Source organism: Rutidosis leptorrhynchoides, chromosome 3 (genome assembly GCF_046630445.1).
Source record: "Rutidosis leptorrhynchoides isolate AG116_Rl617_1_P2 chromosome 3, CSIRO_AGI_Rlap_v1, whole genome shotgun sequence".
NCBI lineage: Eukaryota > Viridiplantae > Streptophyta > Magnoliopsida > Asterales > Asteraceae > Rutidosis > Rutidosis leptorrhynchoides.
This window is the reverse complement of record NC_092335.1, coordinates 15,905,105-15,923,162: the sequence shown is the minus strand read 5'-3', so window position 1 is coordinate 15,923,162 and position 18,058 is coordinate 15,905,105. Positions and strand designations below refer to the sequence as shown.

The window sequence follows — 18,058 nt, the reverse complement described above, 5'->3', positions numbered from 1 at the left end:
ACAACACACCTTCAAGCAATTAACCCCTTTTTACTTACAAAATTCGGACCTTTAACCCTACAAACCCTAGGTTCATGTTAAACTTCTAAAAACACCAACTTTAGCATAAAATCAAAGCATATAAACAATATCTAACAAAAACCCATGACTAATTGAATCATATAACCCAAATTAAAGCAACCCCACACTAATTCATCATGACAATTAAGAATTAAACAAGCAATTAACATATAATAAGATGAAATTAGTAAAGAAAGGAACAAATTCGGACCTTCTTAGGTGCCATTCTTGAAAGATTAAGGTTACTTGAAACAAGAAATTAAACTTTGTAGAATTAGGGTTTTTAAAGATCAAAGGATTTGTAGGTGTTTAAGAGATGTAAGAATGAAAATAATTGAAGTAAAAAGGACTAAATACAGCTGGTCACCCGTTTCTAAATTGTGGGGATGTAAAAATTCGGCTTGACTTTAAATAAAAACCCAAAAACAGCTGGCTGACAGGGTTCCGCGCGGCCGCTCCAAAAGCTCGCGCGGCGCGCAGTTTTATCGCGCGGCGCGCCAATGTCTCGCGCGGCGCGCAGAATAACTAAAAAATGATGCCGAGCTGTTTTCAGAAACTGGTACTTCAGATATACTTAAGTGGCGCGGCGCGCCCCTTATTGGAGCGGCGCTCCACTTACTGTATCATCAAAAATCCGCATTTTTCAGTAATAAAACCCAGTTTTCTCGCCATAAAACAACCAAACCATCCCCAATAAAAACTAAACATGATCGTATTGCACATATTATCAAACTAGCACCAAAAATATACAAACTTTACAACAACGTGAACCTTATTTAACGAGTCGTTCACACGACTCGTCCCCAACTTCAAGTGGCGTTGGTGTCGGGTTCAACGTGAACCTCATCATCAATCACTAACGGACCATCAACATACTTCTTCACACGATGTCCGTTAACCTTAAAGGTAATACCATTCGCATTTTTTAACTCAATCGTACCGTATGGGTACACCTTAACAACCTCAAATGGTCCCGTCCACCGGGACTTAAGTTTTCCCGGTAAAAGCTTCAATCTAGAGTTAAACAAAAGCACTCGATCGCCTTCGTTAAACTCTTTTGGACCCTTTAACTTCCTATCATGCCATTGCTTGGTCTTTTCTTTATAAATCAATGAATTCTCGTACGCATCAAGGCGTAATTCACCAAGCTCATTCAATTGCCCCGCCCTTAGGCGTCCGGCTTCCTTCAAATCTAAATTGCACTTTTGAAGTGCCCACATAGCTTTATGCTCAATCTCCAACGGGAGATGGCACGCTTTCCCATAAACCAACCGATAAGGAGTGGTACCAAGTGGCGTTTTGAAGGCGGTTCTAAACGCCCACAAAGCTTCATCGAGCTTATTTGCCCACTCCTTCGGATTCGACCCCACAGTTTTCTCAAGAATACTTTTAAGAGCTCGATTGGTATTCTCAACTTGTCCGCTCGTTTGGGGATGGTATGAAGTAGAAACTTTATGGACAACTCCATATCGCTTCAATACCTTCTCCATTTGAGCGTTACAAAAATGAGTACCCCTATCACTAATTAAAGCTTTAGGAGTTCCAAATCGAGAGAATAAACGCTTAAGGAACGAAATCACAACTCGTGCATCATTTGTGGGTAAAGCTTGCGCTTCGGCCCATTTAGACACGTAGTCGATGGCAACGAGTATGTAACTAAAATTCTGAGATTTCGGAAATGGCCCCATAAAGTCAATTCCCCAAACGTCAAATACTTCGCAAACTTGGATGCTTTGTTGAGGCATCTCATCACGTTTGGTGACTTTACCGGCCCTTTGGCACGAATCACATGACTTACAAACCAGGTGGGCATCTTTGAAGATTGTCGGCCAATAAAAGCCGGCATCATAGACTTTACGCCCCGTAATTTGGGGTCCAAAATGCCCACCGGTAGGCCCACTATGGCACTCGGTTAGAATTCGCATACACTCATCACCGGAAACGCACCGGCGGATAACTCCATCGGGACAACAACGAAAAAGATAGGGATTCTCCCAGAAATAGTACTTAAGGTCACTGAAGAATTTCTTCCTCTTTTGATGTGACCACCCTTTCTCCAAGAATCTCCCAACTAGATAATTAGCAATGTCCACGTACCACGGCTCATCAACCTTATCCACCTTCATGAGATATTCGCCGGGAAAATCATCATGAATGGTAGTCTCATCGAGAACCTCACGGGAGGGGTTCTCAAGACGGGAAAGGTGATCGGCCGCCAAGTTTTCAGCACCCTTTTTATCCCGGATCTCCACATCAAATTCTTGCAAAAGCAAGATCCATCTAAGAAGTCGTGGTTTTGCATCCGGTTTAGCAAAAAGGTACTTTAGAGCAGAATGGTCTGTAAAGACAATAGTCTTAGATAAGACTAAGTAGGACCGGAACTTATCAAACGAAAAGACCACCGCAAGGAGCTCTTTTTCAGTGGTAGTATAATTTAATTGCGCTCCTTGCAAGGTCTTGCTTGCATAGTAGATGGGTCGGAAATGCTTCTCGACCCTTTGACCCAAAACTGAGCCAACAGCGAAATCAGATGCATCGCACATAAGCTCGAACGGAAGGGACCAATTCGGAGCAATTATGATTGGTGCATTGATGAGTTTCTCCTTCAAAAGCTCGAATGCCTTTTGGCACTCGTCGGAGAAGTTCCACGGGGTGTCCTTTTCAAGGAGTTTATTCATCGGGTTGGCAATCTTAGAGAAATCTTTAATGAATCGCCGGTAAAAACCGGCGTGCCCGAGAAAACTCCTAACACCCTTAACATCGGTAGGAGGTGGAAGGTTCTTAATAGCGGTAACCTTTGCGGGATCCACCTCTATACCGTTTTTAGAAATCTTGTGCCCGAGAACGATGCCCCCTTGAACCATGAAATGGCACTTCTCCCAGTTGAGCACAAGATTAGATTTTTCGCACCTGACCAACATCCGTTCTAAATTAAGAAGGCATGAATCGAAAGTGTCACCGAAGACCGAGAAGTCATCCATGAACACCTCCATGCAATCTTCGATCATGTCATGGAATATGGCCATCATGCACCTTTGAAAAGTGGCCGGAGCATTGCAAAGGCCAAAGGGCATGCGTCGATATGAGAACGTGCCATACGGGCACGTGAAAGTAGTCTTCTCTTGGTCCTCTGGCGAGATAGGAATTTGAAAATAGCCCGAGAAACCATCGAGAAAGCAATAGAAACTGTTTCCCGCCAACCTCTCTAGCATTTGATCCATGAAAGGTAGCGGGAAGTGGTCTTTACGTGTGGCGTCGTTCAACTTACGGTAGTCGATACAAACACGCCACCCCGTGACAGTCCGGGTGGAAATTAACTCATTTTTATCATTGGTGGTAACAGTCATACCACCTTTCTTAGGTACACAGTGTACCGGGCTAATCCATGGACTGTCAGAAATCGGGTAAATCAGACCTGCATCAAGGAGCTTAACGATTTCTTTCTTCACGACATCCTGCATGTGCGGGTTCAACCTCCTTTGGCGTTGCACCACGGGTTTGGAGTTATCCTCCATTAGGATTCTGTGGGTGCAATAGGAGGGACTAATACCCTTAATGTCGTGAATCTTCCATGCAATGGCCGGTTTATGGGCCTTTAGCATGGTTACAAGCTCATTTTTCTGACCTGCTGAAAGAGAAGAAGAAATAATTACCGGAAGCTTAGATTCCTCATGCAAGTAAGCGTATTCCAAATGATCTGGAAGTGGCTTCAATTCGAGCTCGGGAGGTTCTTCAATTGAAGACTTGCTCCGGTAATTTGAATCACGTTCAAGTTCTTTGAACTCCTCTTCAGTCGGCTCATAGCCGTTTTCCATCAAGGTGGTTAAAATATCCACCTCCTCAACCTGCACATCCTCATCAATCTCAACCAAAGAGCACTCTCCTGAACCCTGTAACTCTGGGAATTCCTGCAAAAACTCAGACTGGACATTCACAGTGTTAAGAAAATAACATGTATCATCAGTATAACCAGGGTATTTCAAAGCATGGTCGATTGAGAATGTTGCACTCAAATCATCTATCCTAAGGGTCAGCTTTTGGCCATACACATCAATCATACACCTAGCAGTATTTAAGAATGGCCGACCCAAAATTAGTGGAATCCTTTCATCCACTTCCATATCCAAAACCACAAAATCCGCCGGAAAAACTAACGACCCGGTCTTCACTAGCATATTCTCTATGATTCCACGAGGGAATTTAATAGAGCGGTCGGCTAGCTGCACAGCCATACGCGTGGGTTTTAACTCCCCGGGATCTAGCTTTAAGTAAATAGAATAAGGCATTAAATTAATGCTAGCCCCCAAATCCGCCAAAGCCCTCATACAGTCCAAATTACCAAGTAAACAAGGAATGGTAAAACTTCCAGGATCTTCAAGCTTCTCGGGAAGCTTGTTTGCAACAACCGCTGAGCATGCGGCATTCAACCTGACTGAAGACACGTTCTTCAGCTTCTGCCTGTTAGTCAGCAAATCCTTAAGAAACCTCGCATACTTAGGCACACCTGCAATAACATCAATAAAAGGCATATTTATGTTAACTTTTTTAATCAAGTCCATGAACTTGGACTTTTCGGCCTCTAGCTTCTCCAATCGCTGTTTCCTCGGGAATGGGAGCGGTGGTTGATACTCTCTAACTACCGGTTTAGCAGCAACAGTAACCGGTTCCTTAACAACTTTTTCAGCCACCTGTTCCGGCTCCTTTTCCCTTTCCGGTTCACTTTCAACAACCGGCTCACTATCATTAACTAACGGTACCCTCAAATCATACTCGTCGGGCTTCCTCGGTGGAGGATACGCTAAACCACTTCGGGTGGTGATAGCATTAACATGCCCGTTTTTCGGGTTAGTGTCCGTCTTGCTCGGTAACTCCCCCGGTTTTCTCTCACTACTCTTATTAGCAAGTTGACCAATCTGCTGTTCAAGATTATGAATAGCTGCTTGTTGATTTCGAAACATTTGGTCATTCTTTTCATTATTCTGAGTAACGGTAGTGACAAGTTGAGTCTGAGATATCACTAACTTCTCGATCATAGCCTCAAGGTTGGACTTTTTCTCTTCGACCTGTGGTTTCTGAAAATAACCGGGAGCTTGCTGCTGAAAACCTCCACTAGAACCCGGTTGGAACCTCGAACCCTGATTACCTTGCGGATTATAAGGATTATTGAAATTCCTATTAAACTGAGCACGTCCCTGAAATTGATTGTTATTCTGCTGACTAATATAGTTGACCTCTTCTTTCTGATTCATAGTCAAACCCGCATCACAATCTTTGCCCAGATGCAAACCTCCACAGTATTCACAACCAACCTTCATACCATGAATATCCTTGTTCATCTTCTCCAAATTCCTACCAAACGAATCCAACTTAGCACTGATAGACCCAAAATCATCATAAGCACCTGTACCTGTAGTCTCTGTTCTCTTAACTGAAGCAGAATGGAAAGACTCATGATCCTGATGCCACTCATGAGAGTAAGCAGCTTGCTTTTCAATGATTTCTAACGCCTCTTCTTCAGTCTTATCCATTAACGTACCACCTGCAGCTTGATCAATACACTGACGCGTAGGAATATCACAACCTTTGTAGAAAATCTGAACCTTCTGTAAATCATTCAACCCGTGTTGCGGACACGAGCGTAACAAAGTAGCAAAACGGTCCCAAGCATCAAACAATGTCTCACTGCTCTTTTGTCTAAATTGAGAAATATCTGCTTGAAGTCGAGCAGCTCGAGATGCAGGGAAAAACTTTGACAAAAACTTATCCTCCAAAGTCTCCCAAGATCTAATCGTACCTTCGGGTTGCTTATCTAACCATCTCTTAGCTTCTCCCTTAAGAGTCCAAGGGAAAAGTCTTGTCTTAATTGAAGTGTCGGCAACCTCATGTAGCTTAAACAAGTTACAAACATCATTAAAATTACGAAGATGCTCGTTAGCATCCTCGGTATCTTTGCCATAGAATCGGCAATCAGAAGAAATCAAATTCAGGATCGGCCCTGTAATTTGAAAAGGCTGAGTAATATTCGGTTGAGTAATCGAATTGCCTTGGCCTCCTCGGGTGGCCTTTAACTTTTCAGCCATAGTCTGAGGACGGGGTGCTTCTCCTTCGGCCATTTCTTCAGTTTCTGTAGTATCAGACGAAGCGTAAGAGTCTTCTTCGTTAAAAATTTCAGGTGGTGTCTCGGGCACCACAGTCTCAGAAGTACTTCCCAAATTAACGTAAGTATCACCCGATGAAACTGATGAATCCACTGTTAACTTTTGCTTCTGACTTAAAGCTTTAAACAACTCTCTTTCAGGCTCGTCAAATGGTTTAACAATTGGAGAATCTGAAGAACGCGTATGTTGCATGCACTACCTGTAACTGCAAGAACACAGCTAACAAACCGATTAAACGCACCGACTCAATTAGAATTAAATTAAACTAAACAGTTAAAATTAACTAAAAACAAACTTAATTTTCAAACTTAATTTTCAACACAACTGTCCCCGGCAGCGGCGCCAAAAACTTGATGTGTAAAATCTAGTATATAAATTTATCACTGGAAATATGCCTGGTTTAAAGATTACTACACACTTACGGGCAGTGTACCCGATCGTGTAATAGTATAAAAATGGTAATCCCAAGTATCGTTCCAAGGACAGTATTAACGTGAGAATTAAGTTTGAAACTAATAAAAGTAAACTAAGTTAAACTATGAAAATCGAAATTACGAGATAGTTTGTTTTGCGGCTATTTAACGATTAGCCAAATCAAGATAGCTTTGAAAATAAAAGACAATATTTTTGGTTTTTAAGTTTAAATAAAGGAAATGCAGACTCGACAGAAAAATAAAGATATTTGAATTCAATGGATAAAAGAATGTTCGCCTAGATATCCTATTCGCAGTGTTGGATGATTTGTTATTAAGCACTAGTTCTATTAATCAATGCACGCAATTACAGAGTCGGTTTACCCAGAGTTCTCTTTTAGCAAACACGTCAAACTAGGATTAATTGGCTTAGGGTTCCCTTTTACCAAATACCATCTTTCGTTTGTGACTTAGTAACTAGCTAATTATAAGATTAAGATTCAATTGGTTACGCGTTCGCTCCACACAATTCACCCCTATTTTGGTTAATTGCGTTACCCGGTTTACCCCCTTGGTCCAGTAAGCACCCAATCGGTTAAGACAAATCAATTGGGAATTAGATCACTAAATCGAAACAGGGTTCCCTTTGTTCAAACAAGATTCACTAATCAACCTAGTAACAATAATTAACACCCACAAGAATGGTTCTTTAATCAAAACTCATAATTAATCATGCATCAATCAATAAAACATTAAAGTATCATCCAAACACTTGCAAATATTCAATCTAGACAAACATTAAAGGTTTAGCCTACAATCATGGCTGAAATCAAAATAACAATCAAAGACATAGAATAATTCATTGTTGATAACAAAAGAAATAAACTAATTAAAGATTGAAATCTGAAAGATACACGAATCGAGACTTGATTCCGGAATGATTAATACCTTAGAATGACCTTGAAGATCTCCAAAAATCACCTAAGTTCGTCAAAAAGTGGCTGGAATTCGTCAGGATACGATTATGATAAGTTAGGGTATAATTCGGGCTTTTATAGGAGGAAATTCTGAACCCGGGCACAACCCCGCGCGGCGCGCCAATATACCGCGCGGCGCGCCGATTGTCTGTGAGCTGACATTTGATTCTTTGAAAAGGCTCGAATTGATTTTATAGTTAAATGGCGCGGCGCGCGCCTATTTGGAGCGGCGCTCCATTATCAAATTACTGAAACGAGCTGAAAATCATCATACTAACACCCAAACTCGAACCGAATCAAACCTTTTCACTTGTAAACAACGAAACACTTCCAAAACCATCAAATAACATCAAATTTAACCTTCTTGGTCTTGGAACTCAAACTTTCACAACTTTAACCGAAATAACTCCAAATCGTATCCATAAGGACCAAAATGTAACCGATATCGCTAAGGAAAATGCATATGAAATATGCGATATCATAAACACATCGTAACTTATGGATTTCCCAATGTGATATCCCCCATCTTTCGAACGAAAGCCTTTTATAAACCAAGGCATTCTTGGAACGTTCTTCAAATGTCTTACAAACTGATCTCGCCTTTAATAGTTGTGCCGAAGAATTCTGACCGACTCTAGACAAGATTTCATCAATCATGTCTCCGGGTAGGTCTCTTAAAATATTGGGTTGTCTATCCATTTTGTGTTTTTATACTGTAAAATAGACAAGAGTTAGATTCATAAAAAAAAAAAAAAAATACTTATTAATACAAGCAATTTTTACATATATCATAAAGCATAAGCACACTATATTACATATATTACACCACACGAATACAACTATCTTATTCCGACTCGCTTGTTTCTTCTTCTTCTTCGGTTTTGGTTCGTTTTGCCAAGTTTCTAGGGATATATGATGTTCCCCTAATACGAGCCGTCGTTTTCCACATTGGTTTAGAAAAACCTGGTGGTTTAGAGGTTCCCGGGTCATTGTTACAACTTAAGGACTTCGGGGGTTGACGATACATATAAAGTTCATCGGGGTTGGAATTAGATTTCTCTATTTTTATGCTCTTTCCCTTATTATTTTCTTTTGCCTTTTTAAATTCAGTTGGGGTAATTTCTATAACATCATCGGAATTCTCGTCGGAATCCGATTCATCGGAGAATTGGTAATCCTCCCAATATTTTGCTTCCTTGGCGGAAACACCATTGACCATAATTAACCTTGGTCGGTTGGTTGAGGATTTTCTTTTACTTAACCGTTTTATTATTTCCCCCACCGGTTCTATTTCTTCATCCGGTTCCGATTCTTCTTCCGGTTCCGATTCTTCTTCCGATTCCGACTCTTCTTCCGGTTCCTCTTCGGGAACTTGTGAATCAGTCCACGAATCATTCCAATTTACATTTGACTCTTCATTATTATTAGGTGAGTTAATGGAACTTGTTCTAGAGGTAGACATCTATCACATAATATCAAACACGTTAAGAGATTAATATATCACATAATATTCACATGTTAAAAATATATAGTTTCCAACAAAATTTGTTAAGCAATCATTTTTCAAGTAAACACGGTCGAAGTCCAGACTCACTAATGCATCCTAACAAACTCGATAAGACACACTAATGCAAAATTCTGGTTCTCTAAGACCAACGCTCGGATACCAACTGAAATGTCCCGTTCTTATTGATTAAAAACGTTCCATATTAATTGATTTCGTTGCGAGGTTTTGACCTCTATATGAGACGTTTTTCAAAGACTGCATTCATTTTTAAAACAAACCATAACCTTTATTTCATAGATAAAGGTTTTAAAAAGCTTTACATAGATTATCAAATAATGATAATCTAAAATATCCTGTTTACACACGACCATTACATAATGGTTTACAATACAAATATGTTACAACAAAATAAGTTTCTTGAATGCAGTTTTTACACAATATCATACAAGCATGGATTCCAAATCTTGTCCTTATTTAACTATGCGACAGCGGAAGCTCTTAATAATCACCTGAGAATAAACATGCTTAAAACGTCAACAAAAATGTTGGTGAGTTATAGGTTTAACCTATATATATCAAAACATAATAATAGACCACAAGATTTCATATTTCAATACACATCCCATACATAGAGATAAAAATCATTCATATGGTGAACACCTGGTAACCGACATTAACAAGATACATATATAAGAATATCCCCATCATTCCGGGACACCCTTCGGATATGATATAAATTTCGAAGTACTAAAGCATCCGGTACTTTGGATGGGGCTTGTTGGGCCCGATAGATCTATCTTTAGGATTCGCGTCAATTAGGGTGTCTGTTCCCTAATTCTTAGATTACCAGACTTAATAAAAAGGGGCATATTCGATTTCGATAATTCAACCATAGAATGTAGTTTCACGTACTTGTGTCTATTTTGTAAATCATTTATAAAACCTGCATGTATTCTCATCCCAAAAATATTAGATTTTAAAAGTGGGACTATAACTCACTTTCACAGATTTTTACTTCGTCGGGAAGTAAGACTTGGCCACTGGTTGATTCACGAACCTATAACAATATATACATATATATCAAAGTATGTTCAAAATATATTTACAACACTTTTAATATATTTTGATGTTTTAAGTTTATTAAGTCAGCTGTCCTCGTTAGTAACCTACAACTAGTTGTCCACAGTTAGATGTACAGAAATAAATCGATAAATATTATCTTGAATCAATCCACGACCCAGTGTATACGTATCTCAGTATTGATCACAACTCAAACTATATATATTTTGGAATCAACCTCAACCCTGTATAGCTAACTCCAACATTCACATATAGAGTGTCTATGGTTGTTCCGAAATATATATAGATGTGTCGACATGATAGGTCGAAACATTGTATACGTGTCTATGGTATCTCAAGATTACATAATATACAATACAAGTTGATTAAGTTATGGTTGGAATAGATTTGTTACCAATTTTCACGTAGCTAAAATGAGAAAAATTATCCAATCTTGTTTTACCCATAACTTCTTCATTTTAAATCCGTTTTGAGTGAATCAAATTGCTATGTTTTCATATTGAACTCTATTTTATGAATCTAAACAGAAAAAGTATAGGTTTATAGTCGGAAAAATAAGTTACAAGTCATTTTTGTAAAGGTAGTCATTTCAGTCGAAAGAACGACGTCTAGATGACCATTTTAGAAAACATACTTCCACTTTGAGTTTAACCATAATTTTTGGATATAGTTTTATGTTCATAATAAAAATCATTTTCTCATAATAACAACTTTTAAATCAAAGTTTATCATAGTTTTTAATTAACTAACCCAAAACAGCCCGCGGTGTTACTACGACGGCGTAAATCCGGTTTTACGGTGTTTTTCGTGTTTCCAGGTTTTAAATCATTAAGTTAGCATATCATATAGATATAGAACATGTGTTTAGTTGATTTTAAAAGTCAAGTTAGAAGGATTAACTTTTGTTTGCGAACAAGTTTAGAATTAACTAAACTATGTTCTAGTGATTACAAGTTTAAACCTTCGAATAAGATAGCTTTATATGTATGAATCGAATGATGTTATGAACATCATTACTACCTTAAGTTCCTTGGATAAACCTACTGGAAAAGAGAAAGATGGATCTAGCTTCAATGGATCCTTGGATGGCTCGAAGTTCTTGAAGCAGAATCATGACACGAAAACAAGTTCAAGTAAGATCATCACTTGAAATAAGATTGTTATAGTTATAGAAATTGAACCAAAGTTTGAATATGATTATTACCTTGTATTAGAATGATAACCTACTGTAAGAAACAAAGATTTCTTGAAGTTGGATGATCACCTTACAAGATTGGAAGTGAGCTAGCAAACTTGAAAGTATTCTTGATTTTATGAAACTAGAACTTTTGGAATTTATGAAGAACACTTAGAACTTGAAGATAGAACTTGAGAGAGATCAATTAGATGAATAAAATTGAAGAATGAAAGTTTTTGTAGGTGTTTTTGGTCGTTGGTGTATGGATTAGATATAAAGGATATGTAATTTTGTTTTCATGTAAATAAGTCATGAATGATTACTCATATTTTTGTAATTTTATGAGATATTTCATGCTAGTTGCCAAATGATGGTTCCCACATGTGTTAGGTGACTCACATGGGCTGCTAAGAGCTGATCATTGGAGTGTATATACCAATAGTACATACATCTAAAAGCTGTGTATTGTACGAGTACGAATACGGGTGCATACGAGTAGAATTGTTGATGAAACTGAACGAGGATGTAATTGTAAGCATTTTTGTTAAGTAGAAGTATTTTGATAAGTGTCATGAAGTCTTTCAAAAGTGTATGAATACATATTAAAATACTACATGTATATACATTTTAACTGAGTCGTTAAGTCATCGTTAGTCGTTACATGTAAATGTTGTTTTGAAACCTTTAGGTTAACGATCTTGTTAAATGTTGTTAACCCAATGTTTATAATATCAAAAGAGATTTTAAATTATTATATTATCATGATATTATGATGTACGAATATCTCTTAATATGATATATATACATTAAATGTCGTTACAACGATAATCGTTACATATATGTCTCGTTTCAAAATCATTAAGTTAGTAGTCTTGTTTTTACATATGTAGTTCATTGTTAATATACTTAATGATATGTTTACTTATCATAATATCATGTTAACTATATATATAACCATATATATGTCATCATATAGTTTTTACAAGTTTTAACGTTCGTGAATCACCGGTCAACTTGGGTGGTCAATTGTCTATATGAAACCTATTTCAATTAATCAAGTCTTAACAAGTTTGATTGCTTAACATGTTGGAAACATTTAATCATGTAAATATCAATCTCAATTAATATATATAAACATGGAAAAGTTCGGGTCACTACAGTGGCCCACCTGAACTTCGCTTGCACAAGTGTCTGATAGTAGCAAGATCAAGATCATCAAAAACAGGTTCACGAGAATCTCGGATGATTATTCTTGTTGTCATTCCACTTTGCACACTTGTAGTTGCAGCAATGGTGTTCATGTCTTTCTTGGTTTATCGGAAAAGAAGAAAGACGCGAGCGCAACCGCCAGCTGGCGCCTCAACAGTGCAGCCGTTTTCAAGGGTTACATATGGAAGCATACTTAAAGCTACCAACGAATTTTCCCAACTAAACCTGATTGGGACAGGGGCTTTTAGTTAAGTTTATAAAGGTATTTTTGAACCAAATAATGAAACGGTTGCTATTAAGGTTCTAAAGATTGAAAACAGAGGAGCTTTGAAGAGTTTTACAGCAGAATGTGAAGCTTTGAAGAACATACGACATCCTAATCTTGTAAAAATCATTACTTCATGTTCATCTATTGATTTCCAAGGTAATGATTTTAAAGCTCCTATCTACGAATTCATGCCAAACGGGAATCTTGAAAGGTGGCTTCATCCAAGTTCAGAACACGAGATGGATATCGAATCTGGTCCACAAAGATTAAGCCTTCACCAAAGAGTAACAATTGCATTAGATGTGGCTCAGGCAATTCATTACCTTCATCAAGAATGTGAAGTACCAGTAATTCACTGTGATCTGAAGCCAAGCAACATTTTACTCGATAAAGAAATGCTTGCTCATTTGGGTGATTTCGGGCTAGCAAAGTTTCTTCCTTTAAGGCCACACGAATTGAAAGCAGCGTTGGACTGAGAGGAACTATTGGGTATGCAGCCCCAGGTAACTGTTAAACAAAACTTCAAACAAACTTATAAATTGTTTATTATTCTTAAAATCTGACTAAATGGTATGAATCTGAAGAGTATGGTCTTGGAAGTGAGATGACGAAAGAAGGAGATATATACAGTTTTGGAATTTTGTTGTTAGAGATGATAACAGCAAAGAGACCAACTGACAATATGTTTCAAGAAGGATTGAACCTACATTGCTATGTAAAGGTTGCATTTCTAGATCGTCTCAAGGAAATCGTTGAATCGGGACTATTGTTTGTCCATGAAGAAGCTGATCAACATATCAACTATGGTTATGATGAAAATATTGAAGGAAGAAAGTGGAAGAAAATTGAAGAGTGTATTGCTTCATTGGCAAGAATTGGGTTAGCATGTTCCATGGAATCTCCCACAGAAAGAATGGATACAACCAAAATAGTTCATGAATTGCGTAACATCAGTCGTATCTTTTGATGTTAATTAGCTTCGAAACGATTAATTCACAAATGGGGTGGTGGCGCAGTTGGCTAGCGCGTAGGTCTCATAGCTAAAGAGTGATCCTGAGGTCGAGAGTTCGAGCCTCTCTCACCCCATATTTTTTTAATCATATTTCACAAAATTTAGAATAATTATTCTTTTTTTCCCCTACTTTCACTATGTGTAATTGGGTAAATTCAGTCCTTAAAATAATTTAGTTGTGTTACACTGCTATAAAGTAAAACTTGCACACCACAATAGTGTACTTAAACTTTTTCCATACTATTATTATATTGTATAAATGTAATAAAGAGGTGACAGAAAGTAACAAGGTACAAACTACGGAACAGCAACAGGCTCTGCAGAAGAAGAAGCATCAGCTATAACAGCAGGTGGTTGTGTGGGTAATGTTTGAGGTGGATAGGTATGCTGTTCTTGAGTTTTACGATAATCTACCTCATTCTCGATATGTCGGTTGGTATTCCAGGCTTGGAACCTTGGATCACAACAACAGAAGGTTTCTTGTCCAGGTCCTTTTTTGATTCTCTCGTTTCTAGAACAGGTAGTTCTTTCGAAATGAGCTCCGCAATTGCGTTCCAGCAACTCTTGTCCACTTCCACATAATGTTGCAAATAAGTTATAATAAACGTTTATATTTTATACATCAAAGTAAAGGTTTAAGACATATCATAACAATAACAATGTACTTTAAAAAAATACCACATTAAATTATTAAAAAACCTGCTATTTTATCACTTTAAGTATAGAAAAAGCCGTATGGGGAACATCCTGTGGTAGCCAATGAATGGGTAAGTTGCCAATCCCCGATGGCAATAAAATTATGCGTAAAAGGCATAATGGCATTAAGATCCAAAATAACTATACCAAGCTCAATTCAAAATATTGGAAATATGAAATATTTGGTGATTTTGTTCCAATATGTTTTATTTGCTTATGTGGCGAATGACCGATTATAATGAAATAAAATTTTAGCGTCTAATTGGTATGTTGGTAACAAAATGTTACATGACTTACACCAGGTATAAATGTAAAATACTGCAAAGTCATCAAATTTACTGCAGTAGTATAAAACTGTACACTACCACAAAGTGTTGATCTTTACATGTTCGCTTTCACAATTACGGAGTAGTAACTATGTTATCGTTACTGGTTACAAATGGCTTTCCTCTTGCTGAGGAAATTAATCTTGTACTCTTCCGCTTCATCGAAGATTTGGTTTAAGTTAACAGATCTTTCTCCATTTTTTTCCTTTTCTGTTGTACGCAATTCACTTGTCTCTCATTACCATAACATCTGTTAATATTCATATTATTTCATATTTCATACATTATATATTATTATATTATTATTATTATAGTATAAGTCAAAATTGTAACATAAGCACTAAAGCTCGCAAAGAATAACTAAATACATATGTAAAACATAAATTCTCCTAAACATGTTTATACAATCAACCATACACAATTGAATTATCTATCAGATAGTAACTAATAAAAAAAATTAACCGAATGTAATTAGAATAAATGTAAAATGAAGAGTGATCAAAGATAAACAAAAGCCCTAACCTTCGCCAGTCTCTGAGAGCTAATCCTTCTCCAGGCTGAATCTCCGATATTGGGGGAAAATTACAGTAAGAATTATCAGACGAGTCAGACATTTTTAATTATTTATTTTTGAATATTTTGATAAAATCGTATGGTTTTATTTAGGCCACATGCAATTATTTAGGCCACATGCAATGGTTTGATTCTTTAACACTCATTTTACCCGCCACATCAGCGTCACATAAGCACAAATCCTTTAACATTTCTGTCACATTCTTTTCACTAAACACTCACGGTCATAAACTTCACAACCCCACTTTACCTATTTTTTATTATTATTTAAAACTTAAAATATAAATATAAATAACATTATAAACTAAAAAAAAAAAATACGAATTAGAAAAAAAATAATAAAAAAGCCGATTACATTAATTAATAAAAATACGCTTACATTAAATTTAAACTACGAGTACGAAAAAAAAAAAAAAAAAAACCAGTAGAAAAAAAAAACACGATTACATTAAAAAAAAAATACTAGCACATAAACTAAATACCGATTAATCGGTATAATAACCATCCGCACTGCCATCGGTTTCGTGAGTAAGATCGTCCCAAATATGTTTGGTATACAACACGACTTTGTGTAGTCACAAAAAGAAAAATAAAAAATAAAATCGGTGGTGGGGCCCACCATTCGAGCCGTTAGTCCCGTTGGTGTAGTCACTGGCGACGACGGTGGCGAATTGCTGGTGGTGGGGGTGAGACGGGTGGCGGCCGGTGGCGGAGGGGGTAACGGACCACTACGTGTGGCTTTACTGTACTTTTTACCCTTCTTATTTGTTTGTTTGGAAGGCGAACGAAATTTTTGTAGGCTATCTAATTTTTTTATTTGTTAGGCCGGCCCAAAGTTTGGATCAGTTCTATTTTCTATCCTTTTGAATAACATGACTAAAAAATGCAAAATTTTAAAATAGCTATAATTTAGACAAAAAAATGTTGAAATAGTCCATGTGGTTTATACCAAAATGCTGATTTAGTTATGTGTTTTTTTTTTAATGAGTTCATCCTCGTGGTAAGTCAATGCTGCTCATTTAGTCCCTATTTATGATGAACATCTATATTAGGCATTAAATGGATGCATGTGAGATTATGGGTATTTTAGTCATTTTATCTTAATTTGACTTTCTCATCTATGTTTTGCATTTAAAACCTTTAATTTCACCTTCTCTTTAGTATTTCATCATCTTTTCAGATTCAGATCTCATTTCCTTACATTTTTCTCTTTCATCTATCTAATCTATCTAGATCTCAAATCAAAGATCAAGCAAGTAAGTAACCAAAACTCGCCGGAGGTCACATAACCCGTAACCACCACCGTCGCCGGAGGTCACATAACCCATAACCACCACCACCGTCCCTTTCGGGGTGGGATTGGTGGGTGCTACGGCACACAGGGTTAGCGTGTCCCTGCCAACTTACACGTTTTTGACCCAACATCCCGTCAAAATCCATTAACGGCGATGTTAACTCTGGTCCCAGTGCTTGGCTTGACTTCTATGTAACAGCAAAGTTATACAGCGGAAGCAAAAAGTACCTGAGAATAAACATGCTAAAAAGTGTCAACCAAAAGGTTGGTGAGTTCATGGATTTATCATAAACAATGATTTTGATAATAGTAATAGATCACAAGATTTCAGTTTCCATAATTATCCTAACACCACAGTGTAATAAAAAGATTCTACAACCATGGGCACATGGTAAAAAACCTTAACGATAATAATATAATAATGACTACCCCTGATGTCTATAGAGCACCGAATCAAGTGCGATAAATACCCTCGAAGTACTAAACATCCGTTGACTGCTAGCGCGACTAGCCCAGATGGGGTTGTCAAACCCGATAGATCTATCAATAGGATTCGCGCGTACGGTACAGAGACCAATAGATTACATTACCAAGCTAGGGGAATATTTGTGATTCTAACCCACGTAGAATTAAGTTTAGTACTTGTATCTATTTTGTAAAACATATATAAAACATTTCATGTATTCTCAGCCCAAAAATATATATAAAAAGGGAACTATGAAAACTCATGATACGATACGATAGTTTGTAGTAAATATGTATAGGATGACACTGAACAAGTACATAGTTGACCTCGGATTCACGAACCTATATCAATATATATATTAAAACGTATATACATAATCGAATAAGTTTATATATATATATATATATATATATATATATATATATATTAGTTGTTATATATTTCTATATATATACTGTTATGTATATATTCTATATATAAGTATTTATTTGATAAAATATTATTAATAATGTTAATGAATAAAGAGTTGTACTATTTTATAATAATAATAATAATAATAATAATAATAATATCCATAATGATAATGATACCAGTAATAAAAATGTTAATACTAATAATGATATAGTTTTAATGATAGTAAAAATGATAATTTTGGTAAAAATGATAATAACGATATTAATTTTAATAATAACAATACTAATAATGATAATTACACTTATGTTAAAAATGATAATAATAGTACTATTAATTATAAAATGGTACTAATACTAATATTAATAAATTGTGTTATGTTCATAAATAATAATAATCATAATCATAATAATGATAATAATATTTAAAAT

The 18,058-nt window shown here is 36.6% G+C and overlaps 1 non-coding gene and 1 pseudogene across 1 annotated transcript; both read left to right on the top strand.

Annotated features, from left to right (window-relative positions):
• Positions 1 to 13,816, top strand: part of LOC139899703 (putative receptor-like protein kinase At3g47110) — a 62,456-nt pseudogene extending 48,640 nt beyond the window's left edge.
• Positions 13,817 to 13,850: 34 nt separating this feature from the next.
• Positions 13,851 to 13,935, top strand: TRNAM-CAU (transfer RNA methionine (anticodon CAU)). The gene is given in 2 exon segments: positions 13,851 to 13,888; positions 13,900 to 13,935. It is a non-coding gene; the product is annotated as a tRNA-Met (tRNA).
• Positions 13,936 to 18,058: the final 4,123 nt, after the last annotated feature.